Source organism: Rhinoraja longicauda, chromosome 9 (genome assembly GCF_053455715.1).
Source record: "Rhinoraja longicauda isolate Sanriku21f chromosome 9, sRhiLon1.1, whole genome shotgun sequence".
In the NCBI taxonomy this organism is placed as follows: domain Eukaryota; kingdom Metazoa; phylum Chordata; class Chondrichthyes; order Rajiformes; family Arhynchobatidae; genus Rhinoraja; species Rhinoraja longicauda.
Window position 1 is genome coordinate 8,977,667 of NC_135961.1, and position 18,456 is coordinate 8,996,122.

Genomic DNA, 18,456 nt, shown 5'->3' on the forward strand with positions numbered 1-18,456 from the left:
GACAGCACCCGTGATTGGTATCAAACTTGGGTCTCTGTCGTTGTAAGGCAGCAACTCTACCGCTGCGCCCATTATTATTAATTTCCTACTGTTGAAATGAAAATATATTTTATAAGATTACTTTTCATAAGTCAGCCCGATTGTACTGTTTCTTGGCAGGTTTTGTTTTTGGCAAAACTGTGTAACTGTGATTGACCGGAAATGCAGAGGAAATAAAATGCTGTTCGAGCAGGTGCAAGTTGTTCCCAACTCCCTGCTTACAGCACAGTGGAAACCTTATTCCCACAAGCGTAGCACAAGGCTTTGTGTCAGAATGCTACAACAGTGGAGCTGCAATACAGACAGTAGCCCTTTGGTCACGTTAAATGTTCAGGCTGTGACCCATGGAAGACAACAACAAGTGGGTTCAGTAATAGTCAGACAACCCAACACTGTTGTTTTTCAGCCTTGGCCAATGTTAAACTTTATCCCCACCATCTATTTTCCATCACATCACTTACACCAACTATGTCTGCTGTTTCCTTAACCTATCTTGATGGCAGATAATCTATATACAAAAACTCCCGTTTGTTTGTTCCTGAACTACAGACAAAACGGTACACGACGGCGCAACAAATTTAGGCCCATCTTACTCACCATCGTCCCTTTGGTGTCAATGAAAGAAGTTTCATTGAAATCGGTGTTATATTTTTTAAGTTATTCACATTTTAAAATTTAAATCTATCTCCTAGGGAGGGAGGGGGGATGGAGGGAGGGGGTGGAGGGAGTGGGGAGGGAGGAAGGGGGGAAGGATAAGGGGGTTGTGGGGGATGGAGTGGGGGGGAGGTCAAGGGAGGGGAGGGAGGAAGGGGTAGGAGGGAGGATAAGGGGGGTTGTGGGGGATGGAGTGGGGGGAAGGAAAGGGGGGGTGGAGGGGAGGGGGAGGGGAGAGGGAGGTGGAGGGGAGAGGGGGAGGGGAGAGGGGAAGGGGAGGGGGAGGGAGGGGGAGAAGGGGGGTGGAGAGGGGGAGGGAGGAGGGGGAGAGGGGATGGGGGAGGAGAGGGTGCTGCACCAATGCAGGAGAGGTTTGGGCCCAACACTTGGTCTAGTCTCGAATAAAGAGGGACATGGTGATGTGTTGAAGATGGCCATAACACCAAGGCATTGCATTGGAAAGCATATGAAACATTTCCTCACAGAATTTTTTTTGCTTACTTCGTTTAGTTTAGTTTCATTCAGTTTAGGTTATTGTCACTACCGAGGTACAATAAAAAGCTGTTGTTGCGTGCTAACCAGTCAGCGGAAAGACAATACATGATTGCAATCCCGCTATCCACAGTGTATAGATACATGATATCTATATGTATATAGATATCCACAGCTCGGCCCGCTGGGGACTGTCCGGTGCGGCCTGCAACCACAACAACCTGACTGCGGGCGAGGACAGCGGGAGAAGGGAAAGACATTGTGGCCTTCCATCACAGTGAGGAGAGAGAGGACTGGAGGAGACTCACTGTGATGGATGTTTCTTTGATGGATGTTTCTTTTTTGTGTGTTTTTGGGGTTGGGTGGTTTGAGTGCCTATTTAATGCATTTATTGTTGGACTATGTTTTGGGGGGTTTTTGGGGTTGGGTAATTTGGGTGCCTGTTTAGTGCTTTTATTGTTGGACTGTGGGTGATTGAATTAACATTTTGTTCAAGATGGCCGCGCCGTTGTGTTTGGCTGCCTGCCACTGTATGTTTCTTTTTTTTTCCTAGTCAGATGTGCAGCACTTTGGTCAACGTGGGTTGTTTTTAAATGTGCTATACAAATAAATTGACTTGACTTGACTTGACTTGACTATGATAAAGGGAATAACATTTAGTGCAAGATAGAGTCCAGTATAGTCTGATCAAAGACAGTCCAAGGGTCTCCAATGAGGTAGATAGTTGCTCAGGACTGCTGTCTATTTGGACTTAGTTTATGCATAATGTTTGGGCCTAGAACTATTTTTGTAAATGTTACCCAGTCATGCAGCAATTATAGGATGTCTTATGCTGCATTCAGTGTGATCAATGGTGAATCAATAATTAATATTCCTAAAGCTTCCTCCTCTGCTATTTTCCCCGTTTTTCAAGATCCCGACACACATTCTGAAATCCTGTAATCCTATTGGACTACCGAAAGACTGGCTGGAATTAAATATTATTAAACACGGCAGAGCTAAGTGGAATGTTATTTAATTAACAAATCCTCAATTGCATTTCTTTAAATGAACTAACTGTACCAGTCAGTGGTTAGAATGCTGATTTGTCAGGTAATCTAGTGTTGCTAATATTTATTCGGTATCCAGTAGATTTAGCAGTGCCTTTGATCTATATACATATTGTTTCTATACTGTGGGGTTCAGAATTCCAGATGAAGTGTAGCTGAGAAGTAGCAGAAAACACCAATGCCCGGGAGACAAATCACAGAGTTCTGTTTTTAAGCACAATCTTTCCAGTGCTTTGTTTCTCAGGTCCTTTTGGCCAACAAGCAATGATCAGGATTTGACTTTATTTTAAATTATGACTTGTTACATCCACATTAGCCCTCTCTAAAAGTGCCATTAACACCAAGCTTCACAGTAATAATAACGTTCCTTGTGCATGTTTTTACATGAGATCATGCAAGTTTATAACTATTGGTTTGCCTGACAATATCACTAGGGGCACACAGGCAAACAGCTCCAGACTTGGTTGAAAGGCAGACAAAGGATTTTATTCATACAGAGTGAAGATTGTATTTTCAGTATTCGGTCAAGTGGTATTTTAGTCAAGTGAAAATATGATGAATTAAAAGGTAATTTACAGGCAAGGTAGGCAGTGATCATAAGCCAATGTGGAATAACATTTTGTTTACAATCTTAGCACATGAATATTTAATAATCTCATCACAATTATTCAGTCCCTCTTCTTAACGGAGATATTAGACGGTCCACAATAAACAACTTAACACCTTCTCTGCAGGAATAGATTGAAGTTGTTATCTTGTTGAAACAAAGAACTGCAGATGCTGTTTTTTTTTTTAAATTACAGAGTGCTGGAGTAACTCAGCGGGTCAGGCAGCATCTCTGGAGATTGTGGATAGGTGACGTTCCTCGAAGTGTCACGACCCGAAACGTCACCAATCCATGTTTTCCAGAGATGCTGCCTGACCCGCTGAGTTGCTCCAGCATTTTGTGTTGTTTGTTATCCTGTTATTGGGCTGAATCATGCTCACCTGGCAGCACAGTGACTCAGCGGTAGAGTTGCTGCCTCACAACGCCAAAGACCCGGGTTCGATCCTGACCATGGCTGTGTCTGTATGGAATTTGTACTTTCTCCCCGTGACCTGCGTGGGTTTTCTTCAGGTGCTCCGGTTTCCTCTCGCATTCCAAAGACATACAGGTTTGTTGACTAATTGGTTTTGGTAAAATTGTAAATTGTGCCTAGTATGTGTTGGATAGTGTTCGTGTGCGGGGATCGCAGGTCAGTGCGGGCTTGGTGGGCCGAAGGGCCTGTTTCTGCACTGCATCACAAATTTAAACTAACTGTGTTTGTACACTATGCAGTGGACATCCAGGCAGTCATCAAGACTTGATGTACACATTCAGCCAATACACATCTGACATGCATCATCATTTTACGTGTGCATGTTGAAACATGGAGGTCTGAAATATCCTTGGAGGTTGAATACCAGACTACCTGACCTCCCGCTCTCCTACTGAGCCAGTGAAGGAGCATTCAAGTACCAGATACACTTTGCAACTAACCCTCACCTTTACCACAAGAAGATCCAATGTGAATTGGGGACATTAACCCAGTGGGGGGGGAAAAAAACAGCGCAGTTTTGTATTAGAGTAACTTTACTGTGATTTATTGCTTTTAATTACAATTCTTGATTTTCAAAAGGCATATATTCATGGAAAATGATGGGGATGTTGTATTGTGTAAAATAAAAAGGTGGGGCAAAATGCATAATGGGCACTTTGGAAAAGTGCATTCAGAAAGTATTCAGACCCCTTCTCTTTTTCCACATTTTGTTACGTTACAGCCTTATTTTAAAATTGATTAAATTCTTTTTTTTTATATCATCAATCTACACACAATATCCCAGAATGAAGAAGCGAAAACAGGTGTTTAGAAATGTTTGCAAAGTAATTAAAAATAAATAACTGAAGTTTCACATTTACATAAGTATTCAAACCCTTTGCTGTGACACTCAAAATTGAGTTTAGGTTCATCCTGTTCCATTGATTATCCTTGAGATGTATCTACAACTTGATTGGAGTCCACCAGTGGTAAATTAAATTGATTGGACATGATTTGGAAAGGCACACTGTCTATATAAGGTCCAACAGTTGACAGTGCATGTCAGAGCAAAAACCAAGCCATGAAGACGAAGGAATCGTCCGTAGACCTCTGAGACAGGATTGTGTCGAGACACAAATCTGGGGAAGGGTATAAAACAATTTCTGCAGCATTGCAGGCCCCGAGGAGCACAGTAGCCTCCGTCATTCTTAAATGGAAGAACTTTGGAACCTCCAGGACTCTTCATAGAGCTGGCCACCCGGCCAATCTGAGCAATCAGGGGAGAAGGGCCTTGGTCAGGGAGGTGACCAAGAACCCGATGATCACTCTGACAGAGCTCCAGAGTTCCTCTGTGAAGATGGGAGTGACACAGCTCATCGCCTGAATGCCAAGTGGCACAGCTCATCACATGGCCAATACCATACCTACGGTGAAACATGGTGATGGCAGCATCATGCTGTGGGGATGTTTTTCAGCGGCAGGAACTGGGAGACTAGTCAGGATCGAGGGAAAGATGATCGGAGCAAAGTACAGATCCTTGATGAAAACCTGCTCCAGAGTGTTCTGGACCTCAGACTGGGGCGGAGGTTCACCTTCCAACAGGACAACGACCCTAAGCACACAGCCAAGACAACGCAGGAGTGGCTTCATGACAAGTCTGTGAATGTCCTTGAGTGGCCCAGCCAGAGCCCAGACTTAAACCCGATCGAACATCTCTGCAGGGACCTGAAAATAGCTGTGCATCGACGCTCCCCATCCAACCTGACAGAGCTTGAGAGGATCTGCAGAGAAGAATGGGAGAAATTACCCAAATACAGGTGTGCCAAGCTTGTAGCGTCATACCCAAGAAGACTTGAGGCTGTAATTGCTGCCAAAGGTGCCTCAACAAAGTATTGAGTAAAGGGTCTGAACACTTATGTAAATGTGATATTTCAGTTATTTATTTTTAATTACTTTGCAAAAATCTCTAAACACCTGTTTTCGCTTTATTATTATGGGGTATTGTGAGTAGATTGATGATTAAAAAAAAAGAATTTAATCCATTTTAAAATAAGGCTGTAACGTAACAAAATGTGGAAAAGGTGAAGGGGTCTGAATACTTTCTGAATGTATTGTACAGTGTACTTCTATGTGTGGAGAGCAGCATGTTATTTGTAATAGCACTACACAACTTTGTTACTTGATTAAATAGATCACAAAGAGTCAGTGGCGTTTACTGACAATTTATAAAACATTCAATAATTAATCATATTTATATTTTAGTTCAGTTTAGTTTAGAGATACAGTGCGGAAACAGGCCCCTCGGCCCACTGAGACACACCAACCAGTGATCCACGCATATTAACACTATCCTACACATACTTGGGCCAATTTACATTTATACCAAGGTAATTAACATACAAACCTGTACGTCTTTGGAGTGTGGGAAGAAACCGAAGATCTCGGAGAAAACCCGTGCGGTTGAATGGGAGAACGTACAAACTCCGTACAAACAGTAGTCGAGATCGAAGCCGGATCTCTGCCGCTGTAAGGCAGCAACTCTACCCCTGAGCCACTCGTTCTTTAATAATTTACTCAATTTACGTATTACTCTCTTGTGTGAAAAAACTGCCCCTCAGATTCTGATTAAAAGTTTCCCCTCTCATCTTAAACCTATGTCCTCCAGTTCTTGATTAGCCAACCAGGGGAAAAAGATGTGTAGGGGGTAACTGCAGATGCTGGTTTACACCAAAGATAGACACAAAATGGTGGAGTAACTCAACGGGACTGGCAGCATCTCTGGAGAGAAGGAATGGATGACCTTTCGGATCGAGACCCTTCTTCAGACTGAGATTCAGAGGAGAGGAAGACACAGAGATACGGAAGGGTAATGTGTGAAAACAAGAGATCAAAGGAGACGAAGATAAAAGAAAAATGCTATAAAGATAAATGTTATGCCTCGTTGTCATCTTCCACTAGCTAACAATGATCTATTCTACATTTTCCTTTTTTTTGCATCCACTTTGATGTCTCGTTTTCACACCTTACCTTCGATAACTCTGTGTCTCCCTCTCCTCTGACTCTCGGTCAAAAGAAGGGTCCCGACCCAAAACATCACCCATTCTTTCTCTCCAGAGATGCTGCCTGTCCCGCTGAGTTACTCCAGCATTTTGTGTCTATTTTTGAATAGGTAATCGATTGGAACCACAGATGGGAAGTCCTCTTGAATTAGCAAGTGGAATAACGGCATTGCAAAGTGTGGTTGACAAAGACAAACGTGCAGAGAGAGATTTGAGGATACTCGCACCCATCGGACACAAACACAGCAGAACCAAACACAAGTTGGTTCATTTGCACCGCTAACATCCACTGTATCCGTTGTTCATGTGGACTCGTATACATCGGCGAGGCCAAACGTAGACAGGGCAATTATTTCGCTGAACACCTTTGCTCAGTCCGCCTGGACCTACCCAATCTCCTAGTTGCCAAACACTTTAATTCCCATTCCCATGCTGACCTTTCTGTCCTGGGCCTCCTCCATTGCCAAACGCAAATTGGAGGAACAGCACCTCATATTCCGCTTGAGCAGCTTACAACCCATCAGTATGAAAATTTGATTTCTCTAATTTCAAGTAACCCTTGCATCCCCTCTCTCTCTCTCTCTCTGTTCGTCCGCCACCCAAGTCATTGTACTAGATTTAAAGTCACCTTGTCGAGTCTCATTGTCCATAACTTGTTTTCACCTAGCCCACAGCTAACAATGGCCTGTTTCCTCTATCATCGTTACTTTTTTGCATATCTTTCATTCGTTTGTTCTATAACTCTCTAAATCACCGTCTGCATCGCTTATTTCCCTTGCCCCTGACTCTCAGTCTGAAGAAGGGTCTCGACCCGAAACGTCACCTACTCCTTTTCTCCAGAGATGCTGCCTGACCTGCTGAGCTGCTCCACGTTTTTGTGTCTATCTTTGGTTTAAACCAGCATCTGCAGTTCCTTCCTACAAATTGATAGCCCCAGGATAAATGTGGCAAAATAGGAAGGTAACGGGATGTAAAGTGAAAATTATTTGTGCAGTCCAACCAGGATTCTTGCGCACAATTAATGTTTTTTTCCCTCAAAGTAGCAGGAAAGTCTGCGAATATTTTAAGAGTTACTCAAGTTGCCATCTGAGAATTATTTCTCTGTTTCAGTCTTCGTCTCGAGTTTCTGCCGATAATACTCTTTCACCAGTCAATGTGCAGTGTGTGAATCCCTTAAACATCAAACCGAGCTGAAGGCTGGTTAACACATCAACATGACGATGCATTACATTTTAGGAGCAACGCGTCCTTCTGCAGTTGTACAGGGTCCTAGTGAGACCGCACCTGGAGTACTGTGTGCAGTTTTGGTCTCCAAATTTGAGGAAGGATATTCTTGCTATTGAGGGCGTGCAGCATAGGTTCACTAGGTTAATTCCTGGAATGGCGGGTCTGTCGTATGTTGAAGGACTGGAGCGACTAGGCTTGTATACACTGGAATTTAGAAGGATGAGAGGGGATCTTATTGAAACATATAAGATTATTAAGGGATTGGATACGTTAGAGGCAGGAAACATGTTCCCAATGTTGGGGGAGTTCCGAACCAGGGGCCACAGTTTAAGAATAAGGGGTAGGCCATTTAGAGATGAGGAAACAAATTTTCAGTCAAAGAGTTGTAAATCTGTGGAATTCTCTGCCTCAGAAGGCAGTGGAGGCCAATTCTCTGGATGCTTTCAAGAGAGAGCTAGATAGAGATCTTAAAGATAGCAGAGTATGGGGAGAAGGCAGGAACGGGGTACTGATTGTGAAATGTCATCCATGATCACATTGAATGGCAGTGCTGGCTCGAAGGGCCGAATGGCTTACTCTTGCACCTATTGTCTATGGTCTATTGTCTATTTTGAAATTTGTGTTTAAACAATATTTGCCAAGGCAAGGGAAATATTATTCAAGTGGTAACTGTGCTGAACAAGGAAGAAAGCAGCTTGACCATTTCCTCCAACTTATATCTCATTGCTTGGCATTGTCATAATTTAAAAAGAAATAAGCTTTCTTGACCTACTGAGTTTGCTGATCACAGTGATGCAAATTGATGCATATTCCAGTGAAATGGGTTCTTTATCAATGTGGCAGAAAGGGTCTCGACCCGAAACGTCACCCATTCCTTCTCTCCAGAGATGCTGCCTGTCCCGCTGAGTTACTCCAGCATTTTGTGTCTATCTTTGGCAGAAAGAACAACAGTTGGTCCTGATCAGTTTGTTACATTAACATAGAATTTTGTGAAATACTTGTGAAATACCAAACTATATAAATACTTGAATGACTTAAAAGAAAATTCCAGGATCCATGTGTAAATACAGGCATTAAGTTGGATTTCTCTCTTTCATTTGAACCTCTATTGTATCACGACATTGATTTGTTTGAAAGCATTGTGTGTAGTCATTGTCCAGATGACTAAGCTTACTGTTAGTCAATATTTATTTGCAATGTGCATTGAAACAGCTGTCTCAGGTATTCATTGACTGCATGCTCTGCTGCCTAATTCCTGGATCTTATTTAGATTAGTTTGTTTACCCAACAAAGAGATTAAAAAGAGGCTTAGTTCTTGTTTATTGGAAATAACCAGAAATTGGTATTGGTATTGGTATTCAGTTTAGTTTAGTTTTGAGATACAGCATTGAAATAGGTCTCTCGACCCATCATTGTATTCAAGAGAGAGTTAGATATAGCTCTTTGGGCTAACGGAATCAAGGGATATGGGGAGAAGGCAGGAACGGGGTACCGATTCTAGATGATCAGCCATGATTATATTGAATGGCAGTGCTGGCTCGAAGGGCCGAATGGCCTACTCCTGCACCTATTTCCTATGTTTCTATGAGTTCACGGCGAACATCGATCACCTGTTCATACGAGTTCCATGTTATCCCACTTTTGCACCCACTCTCGAGGCACGAGGGGAGATTTACAGAGGCTAATGTCTACAAACTCGCATGTCTTTGGGATGCGGGAGGATACTGAAGCATCTATAGGGTCACAGGGAGAACATGCAAACTCTATACAGACAGCACCTGAGGTCGGGATCGAACCTGGGTCTCTGGCGGTGTGAGGTGCAGCCCTATGCCACTGCGACGCCCTTTCAGGTTTTGTTTTGGTCACGTGTATTAAGGGGCAGCGAAACACTTTATTTTGTGGGCTATGCAAACAAATCCCACTGCACGCAAGTATATGTGGCAGTGCAAGAGAGTAAATAAACAGGGAGGTGCATGTGCAAGTGAAATTCCCTTTCTTGCATCCTCATTTTTCCCTCCATAAATGCCAACCTTCACCGTCCTGGCCTCAGCTTATCAGATACCTGAGACTTTATTATCCCTAGATTTGTTTATTCAAATACAACCTTGCTGAAGTTTCACTTTACATAAACCTGAGTTCATCGAAAGCAATCTGCTACCCACAGCTGAACTCACACGCTGCACCTACTCATAGGTTTACAAGTTCATAAGTGACAGGAGCCGTAGTAGGCCATTACTCCCATCAAGTCTACTCCGCCATTCAATCATTACTGAGCTACCTTCCCCTCTTAACCCCATTCTCCTGCAGCTGGTGGTGGGGATGGCACTACGCCATTCGGAAGCTTTAAATATTCAGACTGAAGCTATTCAATGTCGACAAAGTGCGCTGTGATGATTTGCCAAACATAGAAACATGGAAGGTCAGGCAGCATCTCAGGAGAGAAGGAATGGGTGACGTTTCGGGTCGAGACCCTTCTTCAGTCTGAAGAAGGGTCTCGACCCGAAACGTCACCCATTCCTTCTCTCCCGAGATGCTGCCTGACCTGCTGAGTTACTCCAGCATTTTGTGAATAAATCGATTTGTACCAGCATCTGCAGTTATTTTCTTATAGAAACATGGAAGATAGGTGCAGGAGTAGGCCATCCGGCCCTTCGAGCCAGCACCGCCATTCAATATGGTCGTGGCTGAGCCTTCAGAATCAGTACCCCGTTCCTGCTTTCTCCCCATATCCCTTGATTCCATTAGCCCAAAGATTTCCCCCGGCTTGGCATTGGCGTGCACCGCCAGAAAGAATGCCAGTCTGTGGAATGTTTACTGCGGCCTGTCTGACAAGCAGCAATGGTGGGTTTACTAATCCACACTGCACAGAGGCAAGCACATCGAGAAAAATGACTGCTATGGAGAGGAAATGAAGATACGAATCCAGGTAAGAAACCTTTTGTGCTCCATCACATTTTTACAATGTTCAGATGGGGGAGAGCTTTAATTTGGAAGTACGTCCGTTACCCTTCCCCTCGTCTTTAATCAACGTTCACAGAAAATGGAAATTTGCTTTTATAGCGAAGCAGAAAATTAATTAGTACTTCAGCCTGGGTGTCAGAGGAGTGTCCTGTGTGTTAAATCGAACTTATTTACAGCCTGATCTTTTTTTTCCTTTAATTACAAACATGACTGTCTTTAAATGAACAACATCAAACAAAATTGTCAGAAGTTTGGTGCAGTTTTAATACATACTCAGTGGGAATACATAACAGGCTGCCTCTGTGCCAAACATTTCCTTAATATTGAGGAGTACCTTGCCTTAGGAATGTGCAGACGAGCTCCATTTTGGATTTCCAGATCATTTCAACTCGAGCTGACCCCAGCCCATCAAAACCAAAGCCAGACCTGAAGAATTGGAATTGCTGAGCCAATGTCAATATGGGAAAGGAAAATAAGGGCACAGCTCCAACATTTTTGTTAGGTGCTGATTTTTGATTTGTTAGTGAACACAGAGGAATCTCTATTTGCATGTCAAGTCCAATGAATGTCGGACAAATGCTGGCAGATCGAACAAACTAACTTCAGGCAGTTCTGATTTTTCAGCCAGCTTTTGCCCTGAGTGAGTATGGGACTGGGTCAAAGAGATTAATCTTTCTGAAGTAAGCTGGTTTGGCTGCAGCAACATGATCCATGATAAAGGTCAAGATGTGGCCCTGTAGCACTGAATAGATTTGAAGCAAGTATTTCTTCATGCTGCCCCAGAGTCATACGTGTACAGATGTTGAGCAAAGATTGTTGTAATCCGGGAAGCTATCAGGAGTCAGGAAGGGAGGAGGGTGTGTAACCTGGTTTGGTGAAAGTATAGGAAGGAAATGCAGATGCTGGTTTAAACCAAAGATAGACACAAAAAGCTGGAGTAACTCAGCGGGACAGGCAGCATCGCTGGAGAGAAGGAATGGGAGACGTTTCGGGTCGAGACCCTTCTTCAGACTTAGTCACCCATTCCTTCTCTCAAGAGATGTCCCACTGAGTTACTCCAGCTTTTTGTGTCTATCTTTGTAGAAAGCACTTCGCTTACCCAAATTACAGATGGTGCAGTGTTACCTTGTAAGCTTCTTCCCGCACACAGCTGTGTAAAGGGATTTACAATAGCCTGCTGCAGAAAAATCTGGTCTCTGACTTCAGATTCCAAAATGTCCGTTTTTGGGAAATATTTTCATTGCAACGAAAGATCAGGGGATTCATTTCTGAATTGTGATGCTGGGTGAATTAAGGATGGACCAGCTTAGAAACATAGAAAAAAGGTGCAGGTGTAGGCCATTCGGCCCTTTGAGCCAGCACCGCCATTCAATATGATCATGGCTGATCATCCAAAATCAGTACCCTATTCTGGCTTTTTCCCCTTGATTCCTTTAGCTTTAATAGCTAAATCTAACTCTCTCTTGAAAACACCCAGTGAATCGGCCTCCACTGCCTTCTGTGGCAGAGAATTCCACAAATTCACAACTCTGGGTTAAGAGGTTTTTCCTCATCTCAGCCCTCAATGGCCTCCCCCTTATTCTTAAACTGTGACCCCTGGTCTTGGACTCCCCAACATCGGGAACATTTTTCCTGCATCTAGCCTGTCCAATCCTTTAAGAGTGATACATGTTTCTGTAAGATCCCCTCTCGTTCTACTAAATTCCAGTGAATTCCAGTGAGCTTAGCTGCTGAAAGTTGATAGACTTACCTCCTCAGAACCACAGGAAGATCAGACAATTGGGCAAAAAAATGTTGTCTTTGTAGAGTCTCTCCTGTGGGAATTTGTTTGACATTCAAAACTCAAATGCAGCAGAAAGAAGGAAAAGATTTCCCCGCAGAAAGGTGTCAACTAAGTGAGACAATTGGAATCATTATGGAGCTTTACAATAAAACTGATGCGCGGAAAAAAAAACGTAGACTATTACTGGGATCTTTATTTCTTTTTAACACAGTTCTAAACTAGGAATGCATGATACATGGGGCTACTGTGCTGGTCCTGGTTTTCCATTCTCTCTGTATATAGGCAGACAGAAGAATGAAACAAAATAAGGTAAGATGAGGCTGAAACAAGTCAACATGGGAAGCTTCAACAATGCTCTCTGATTTAGAAACCTCTCGGCTGGACAAGTTGGTTCAATATTTTCAACTTGCCCAGTTCACGAGGCTGTTGCCAGGGCTGGAGGGTCTGAGCGATGGGGAGAGGTTGAGCAGGCTGGGACTCTATTCCTTGGAGTGCAGGAGGACGATGGGTGATCTCATAGAGGTGTACAAAATCAGGAGAGGAATAGATTGGGTAAACGCACACCCTTCCCCAAAGTAGGTGAATCGAGGACCAGGGGACGTAGATTTAAGGTGAAGGAGAAAAGATTTAATGGGAATCTGAGGGGTAACCTTTTCACACAAGGGGTGGTGGGTGTATGGAACAAGCTGCCAGAGGAGGTAGTTGTGGCTGGGACTATCGCAACTTTTTTGAAACAGTTAGACAGGTACATGGACAGGACAGGTTTGGTGGGACATGGACCAAATGGGGGCAGGTGGGACTAGTGTAGCCTGGACATGTTGGCTGGTGTGGGCATGTTGGGCCAAAGGACCTGTTTCCACGCTGTATCACTCTATGATTCTCTCCTAAAGGAAACTCACAATGAAATATGATGGAGATTAACACTCAGTAGATATTATAAATGGTGCTTTCAGATTCAGTGGGACGACGTGCATGTTTAACCCTTTACACCCTGTAATGCTCTATTTCGATTCGCGACCACACAACACTTTCATTTTGGTGAAGTACAAACATCCCTATTCTCTACGGTAGACCTTTCAAATTAATCACTGTGGAATTCCAAAACTGGTGAGCTTTATGGCCACAGTCACATCTTCAGCTGATGAATAGTAATTCATCACCACTATCAGTACAGGGGAAGTAAGTGAATTGTATCAAAGTAGCATAGCTTTTTCTACAGCAGTGATAACAAAGTAGTTTAATCTTGTGGATAGCATTTTTGAAGTGATCGGAATACACACAAGGTGACAAGACAATGTTAGTGTTTTACTAATGGCAATGCACCTCCACACATAAAGATCTTTGCTATGATGTAGAAATTGAAATTTAAACCCTTCCAAGAAGGTGTGTGTGTGTGTGTGTGGGGGGGGGGGGGTGTGGGGGGAGGGGGGGGGGGTTAGTGGAAAGCTGTATTTGGAATTATTTAATATGAATCCCAAACCACACTGAGTTTTAACAGAGAAAGGTTTTGAGATTTGGATGTGACATTTTTCCAGTTTTAATTTTATCAGGAGACCAACCACCCTGCTCTCAGGAAATGGCTCAATTGGTTAAAAAAAAAATGTAGAGGCTGTGGCACATCTTGGTCGCAGACAAGAAGGGTCTCGATCCGAAACGTCACCCATTCCCTCTCTCCAGAAACACTGCCTGTCCCGCTGAGTTACTCTAGCATTTTGTGTCTATCTTCGGTTTAAAACAGCATCTGCAGTCCCTTCCTGCACATTTTGGTCAGGGTGTTTCACAGACCTGAGAAAATCAGGCAGGCAAGTGATGGGAGATAAAATAGAACAAATAGGATTTGCTAAAAAACAGAAAATTATTACAATCCTTTTAAAATTTCACAATCTGAATGAAGGAGCCTCCACAATTGTGACTGTTAACTTCTAGTACCTCTAATGCCTAGTTGCCTGTGATAATAATAATATTAATATAATATATTCTTTTATTCGTCCCACACCAGGGAAATTTACAGTGTTACAGCAGCAAAGTGGATAGCAAGAGATCATTTATTATAAATAAAAGTAAAGACAAGGAAATATTGTCATCAGTTTTCTGTGTATTCCTTAGCTGTTACTGTTGACTCGTCTGCTGGGAGCAGTGCTGGTTGTGCAGTCTCACAACAGCGGGAAGGAAGGACCTCCTATATCTCTCCTTCACACACTTGGGGTGAAGGAGTCTGTCACTGAAGGAGCTACTCAGCGCAGTGACAGTGTCCTGCATGGGGTGGGAGTCGTTGTCCAGCAGTGATGTTAGTTTTGCCATCATCCTCCTCTCTCCCACCGCCTGCACTGAGTTCAGGGGGCAACCCAGGACAGAGCTGGCCTTCCCCACCAGCTTGTCGAGTCTCTTCCCTTCCGCCGCTGAGATGCTGCTGCTCCAGCAGACCACTCCATAGAAAATGGCTGAGACACCCATCGTGTGATTCCTACACCTCCATTTGCCTCCATGGGTCCACATATCCCAGTGTTCTGCTAAAACTCAATGCTGGTGCCTTTATCAAGTGATTTATGGTTTGGAATTATCCATGACCAGATCTATCAGACTTAATCTGTACAACTGTGACTGTTTTCCTTGTTCTAGAAGAGGATTCTCAATACTTTCTTTAAATCCTTGAATTGTCCTTTTTTGTCGGCGTTCCCAGTTGGCATTGGGAAAGCCTGACCCCCTGTTGCCCTCTCCCTTTGGGAAACAACGTCTTAAGTGATGGACCATTATTGTCTAGCTCCTCGTGGCCATCATAATCTGGGACATGCTTCCTTCAAGAGTTGCTTCTTCAGATTCTGCAAAACTTGCATGTTGCTTGTTTTGCGCCACCATAAGATGCTTTCTACCGCAAGCACTCTCCAGGCGTCAGCTTTCCTGCAGCTGCTCTCCTGGCCGCCACCCCACACTATTGCGTCTGATGTCCCAGGCACCTCTCATTTCCTCTTCTCATCTTCCACCACTCAGGCTCTGCTTCTGCAACATCTGTTTGCCTCAGGTGCTCTGGCCCACTCCCTGCCCAATGCTGTCAATTTCCAGATGTCGTCTGCTACGAATATTGGCTGCTTGACTTCCTTCTTCCTTCAGCAATAGTTCACCTCGTCTCTCCGCACATTCTCAGCACTCTGAGTATCTGTACAGCAAGGCCTTGGCCCTGGACAGCGTGTCTGGGCTAGAGTTAAGTGTCTCATCCCAAATCACTGAGCTGTCTGCTGCAGTACTGATATGCATCATAATACTCCAATGATGTTAAAATTGCATGCCTCTCCCTTTTCTGTGGTATAATGCTATCCAACATGCATTCTACCCTGACATTCAAGCCACCTCCCAGGGCTTGCTTTGCATATTTATTTCTCTGTTTAGCTTAGTTTAGAGATACAGCGCAAAACAGGCCCTTGGCCTCATCGGGTCTGGGCCTCATACACACTATCTTATACACACTAGGGACAAATTTACAATCGTGACCAGAGCCAAGTAACCTACAAACCTCTGCGTCTTTGGAGGAAGCTGGAGCACCCAGAGAACACCCACATATGTCATGGGGAGAACCGTCAAACTCCGTGCAGACAGCACCCGTGGTCAGGATCGAACCCGGCTCCCTGGCGCAGTAAGGCAGCAACTCTACCGCTGCACCACAGTGCCACCTCTGCTTTCAAAAACGTACAGGCTGCAGTTCACAACATTCAATATATCCTGCCTGCATTTGCCATCATGCAAGATGTTCTACTTCACGACAATTGCCGCAACAGTCTGTTTTGAATAGGCAATCCATGGCTTTGTAATTTCCCACGAGTCAGCACTGGGTCTCCTGCCATTATCAGCCATGTGGCCAGAGGGATTTTCTGGCTTCTCGTTCGATGTGGTTTTTGAGTTGCCCACTAAAACTGCCCTTGATTCTCAAGTGCCCAGTTCCCATGCAGAAGCCTCTGTCGATATTGCCTTTACTGCTTGTGTAATGTTGCACAGTGCTCTCATTACTGCATCTTGAATCGATAGACAATACTCAGGCCCAAATTGACAACCCTACTAATTTGTTCAAAAGTAGGCGCTGGAGCATTGAAGAGACTGCGTCGTCTTACTCGTCAGATAACCCCCACACTAATTTAGACACAAAATGCTGGAGTGACTCAGTGGGACTCTGCGGAGAAGGAATGGGTGACATTTCGGGTCGAGACCCTTCTTCAGAAGAAGACGCGGCCTGCCCCACTGAGTTACTCCAGCATTTTGTGTCCATCTTCGATTTAAACCCGCATTGTTTTGTTATTGTGTTTCCTTTCTGTAACCTGTTCCGTAACAGCTACACAACTAATTAACAGAGGCTTTACACTCGAAGTCTTGGATTCAGCCATTTTAATGCAGGATCTCCTTGGCTACTGCCTCATGGGTAATATATCCCCGGTTCCCATAACATCCCCCTTTATTTACAAAACAGATATGTACAGGAACTTTACATGTATAGCAATAAATTAAATTCTTCCATGGCATCTTATTTCACTGAGTCCAACATGTCTCCAACAGTCCATTTCCCAACATGCCTTTGACAATCCATTTCCGTGGGAGCTTCCAAATTCTCCTTGCTTGGATCTGCAACAGTTCAGTGTTCGGAATTATCTAAACTTTGAACAACACATGTCCGGTTCCTCATTCCCTTTCCCCTTTTTATTTATTAATTTGTTTATTTATTTATTTAGCTCGTTTTTTAAAAAAAATGCCTATTACCACTACTTCTACATAAAACTACGCATATCAAACTATAACCGGAAATATAACATTAACTTTTTAAACATAACCTAATAGCCTTTACATCTATACTCAACTACATGTACAGGCCCTATCCTTATTTGGGCACATAATCCTGCAGATAGCGTGGTTTTCGAACGCATCTACCAGATCTTGTTGTGAGGGTTTGATGCTCCCCGGTGGTCGGCTCACAGGTCGATTGTCTTGCCCTGGTTTAGGCGACGTCACCAGGTCATCCAGGTCAACATCAGCACGATGACATGGCTCGTTGGTCTTCCTCAGATGGCGCCGATTCCGACGATAGATGACGCCGTCCTCGTTTCTGACTTCATAAGATCTGGGTTGCGTAACACGGCCTACAACCACAGCCTTCCTCCAGGGCTGATGTCAATCATCGGTCGGCTTCACTCGAACTGGATCGCCAGCTTGCAGGGGAATCAGATCTTGAGATCCTCTGCTGTAGTGGTCTGCTTGTCTGTCTCTAGCTGCTCTCAACTCATCTCCTACCTTTTCCTGAATTTCAGGTTTGAGCAGCCTCTTTCTTTCTTTTCAAATCTTTTTATTAAATTTCAAAAAAAATAAGCATATCAGTGATATTGATACATAGGGATCAGGATTACATTAACAACAAATGTAGCCTTAATATAAATCCAGTTTGAAAATACATATAGGGTATAGACCTCCCAGTCTCTATGTAATTATAGATAAAAGGTTAAAAGAGAACTTATATATATATTGTAAAAAAAAGTTTAAAAAAAAAAAAAAAAAAAAAAAAATTACCCTCTTAAACTAAAATAAGCAAACAAACAAAAAAGAACAAAACAAAACAAAACAGAAGGGTCTCGACCCGAAACGTCACCCATTCCTCTCTCCCGAGATGCTGCCTGACCTGCTGAGTTACTCCAGCATTTTGTGAATAAAACAAAACAGAATCTGGGCTGCAAAAAAAAAATGTCAACAGTTTAGACCCCTGTTTGTCGTTAAATCTGTTCCACCAAATAAAGGTAAAAAATTATTATAACGGCTGGAGAGTGTGTGAAAATATTGAATAAAGCTTCCCCAAGTCCTATCAAATTTAATCGAGGGTTCAACAATATCACTCCTAATTTTTTCTAAATTTAAACAAGATATCGTTTCAGAATACCAATGGAGTGTGGTGGGAGGATTAGAGTCTTTCCATTTAAATAAAATAGATCTTCTGGCAATTAGTGTAGTAAAAGCAATCGACCGACGGGCTGAAAGGGACAGATGAATAGAATCTATCATTGGTAGCCCAAAAATTGCGGTGATAGGATGAGGTTGTAAATCAATACGAGAGCAGCCTCTGAGTAGTCGGTAGAATGGTCCTGGTACGTCTGTTCATCAATCTTTGA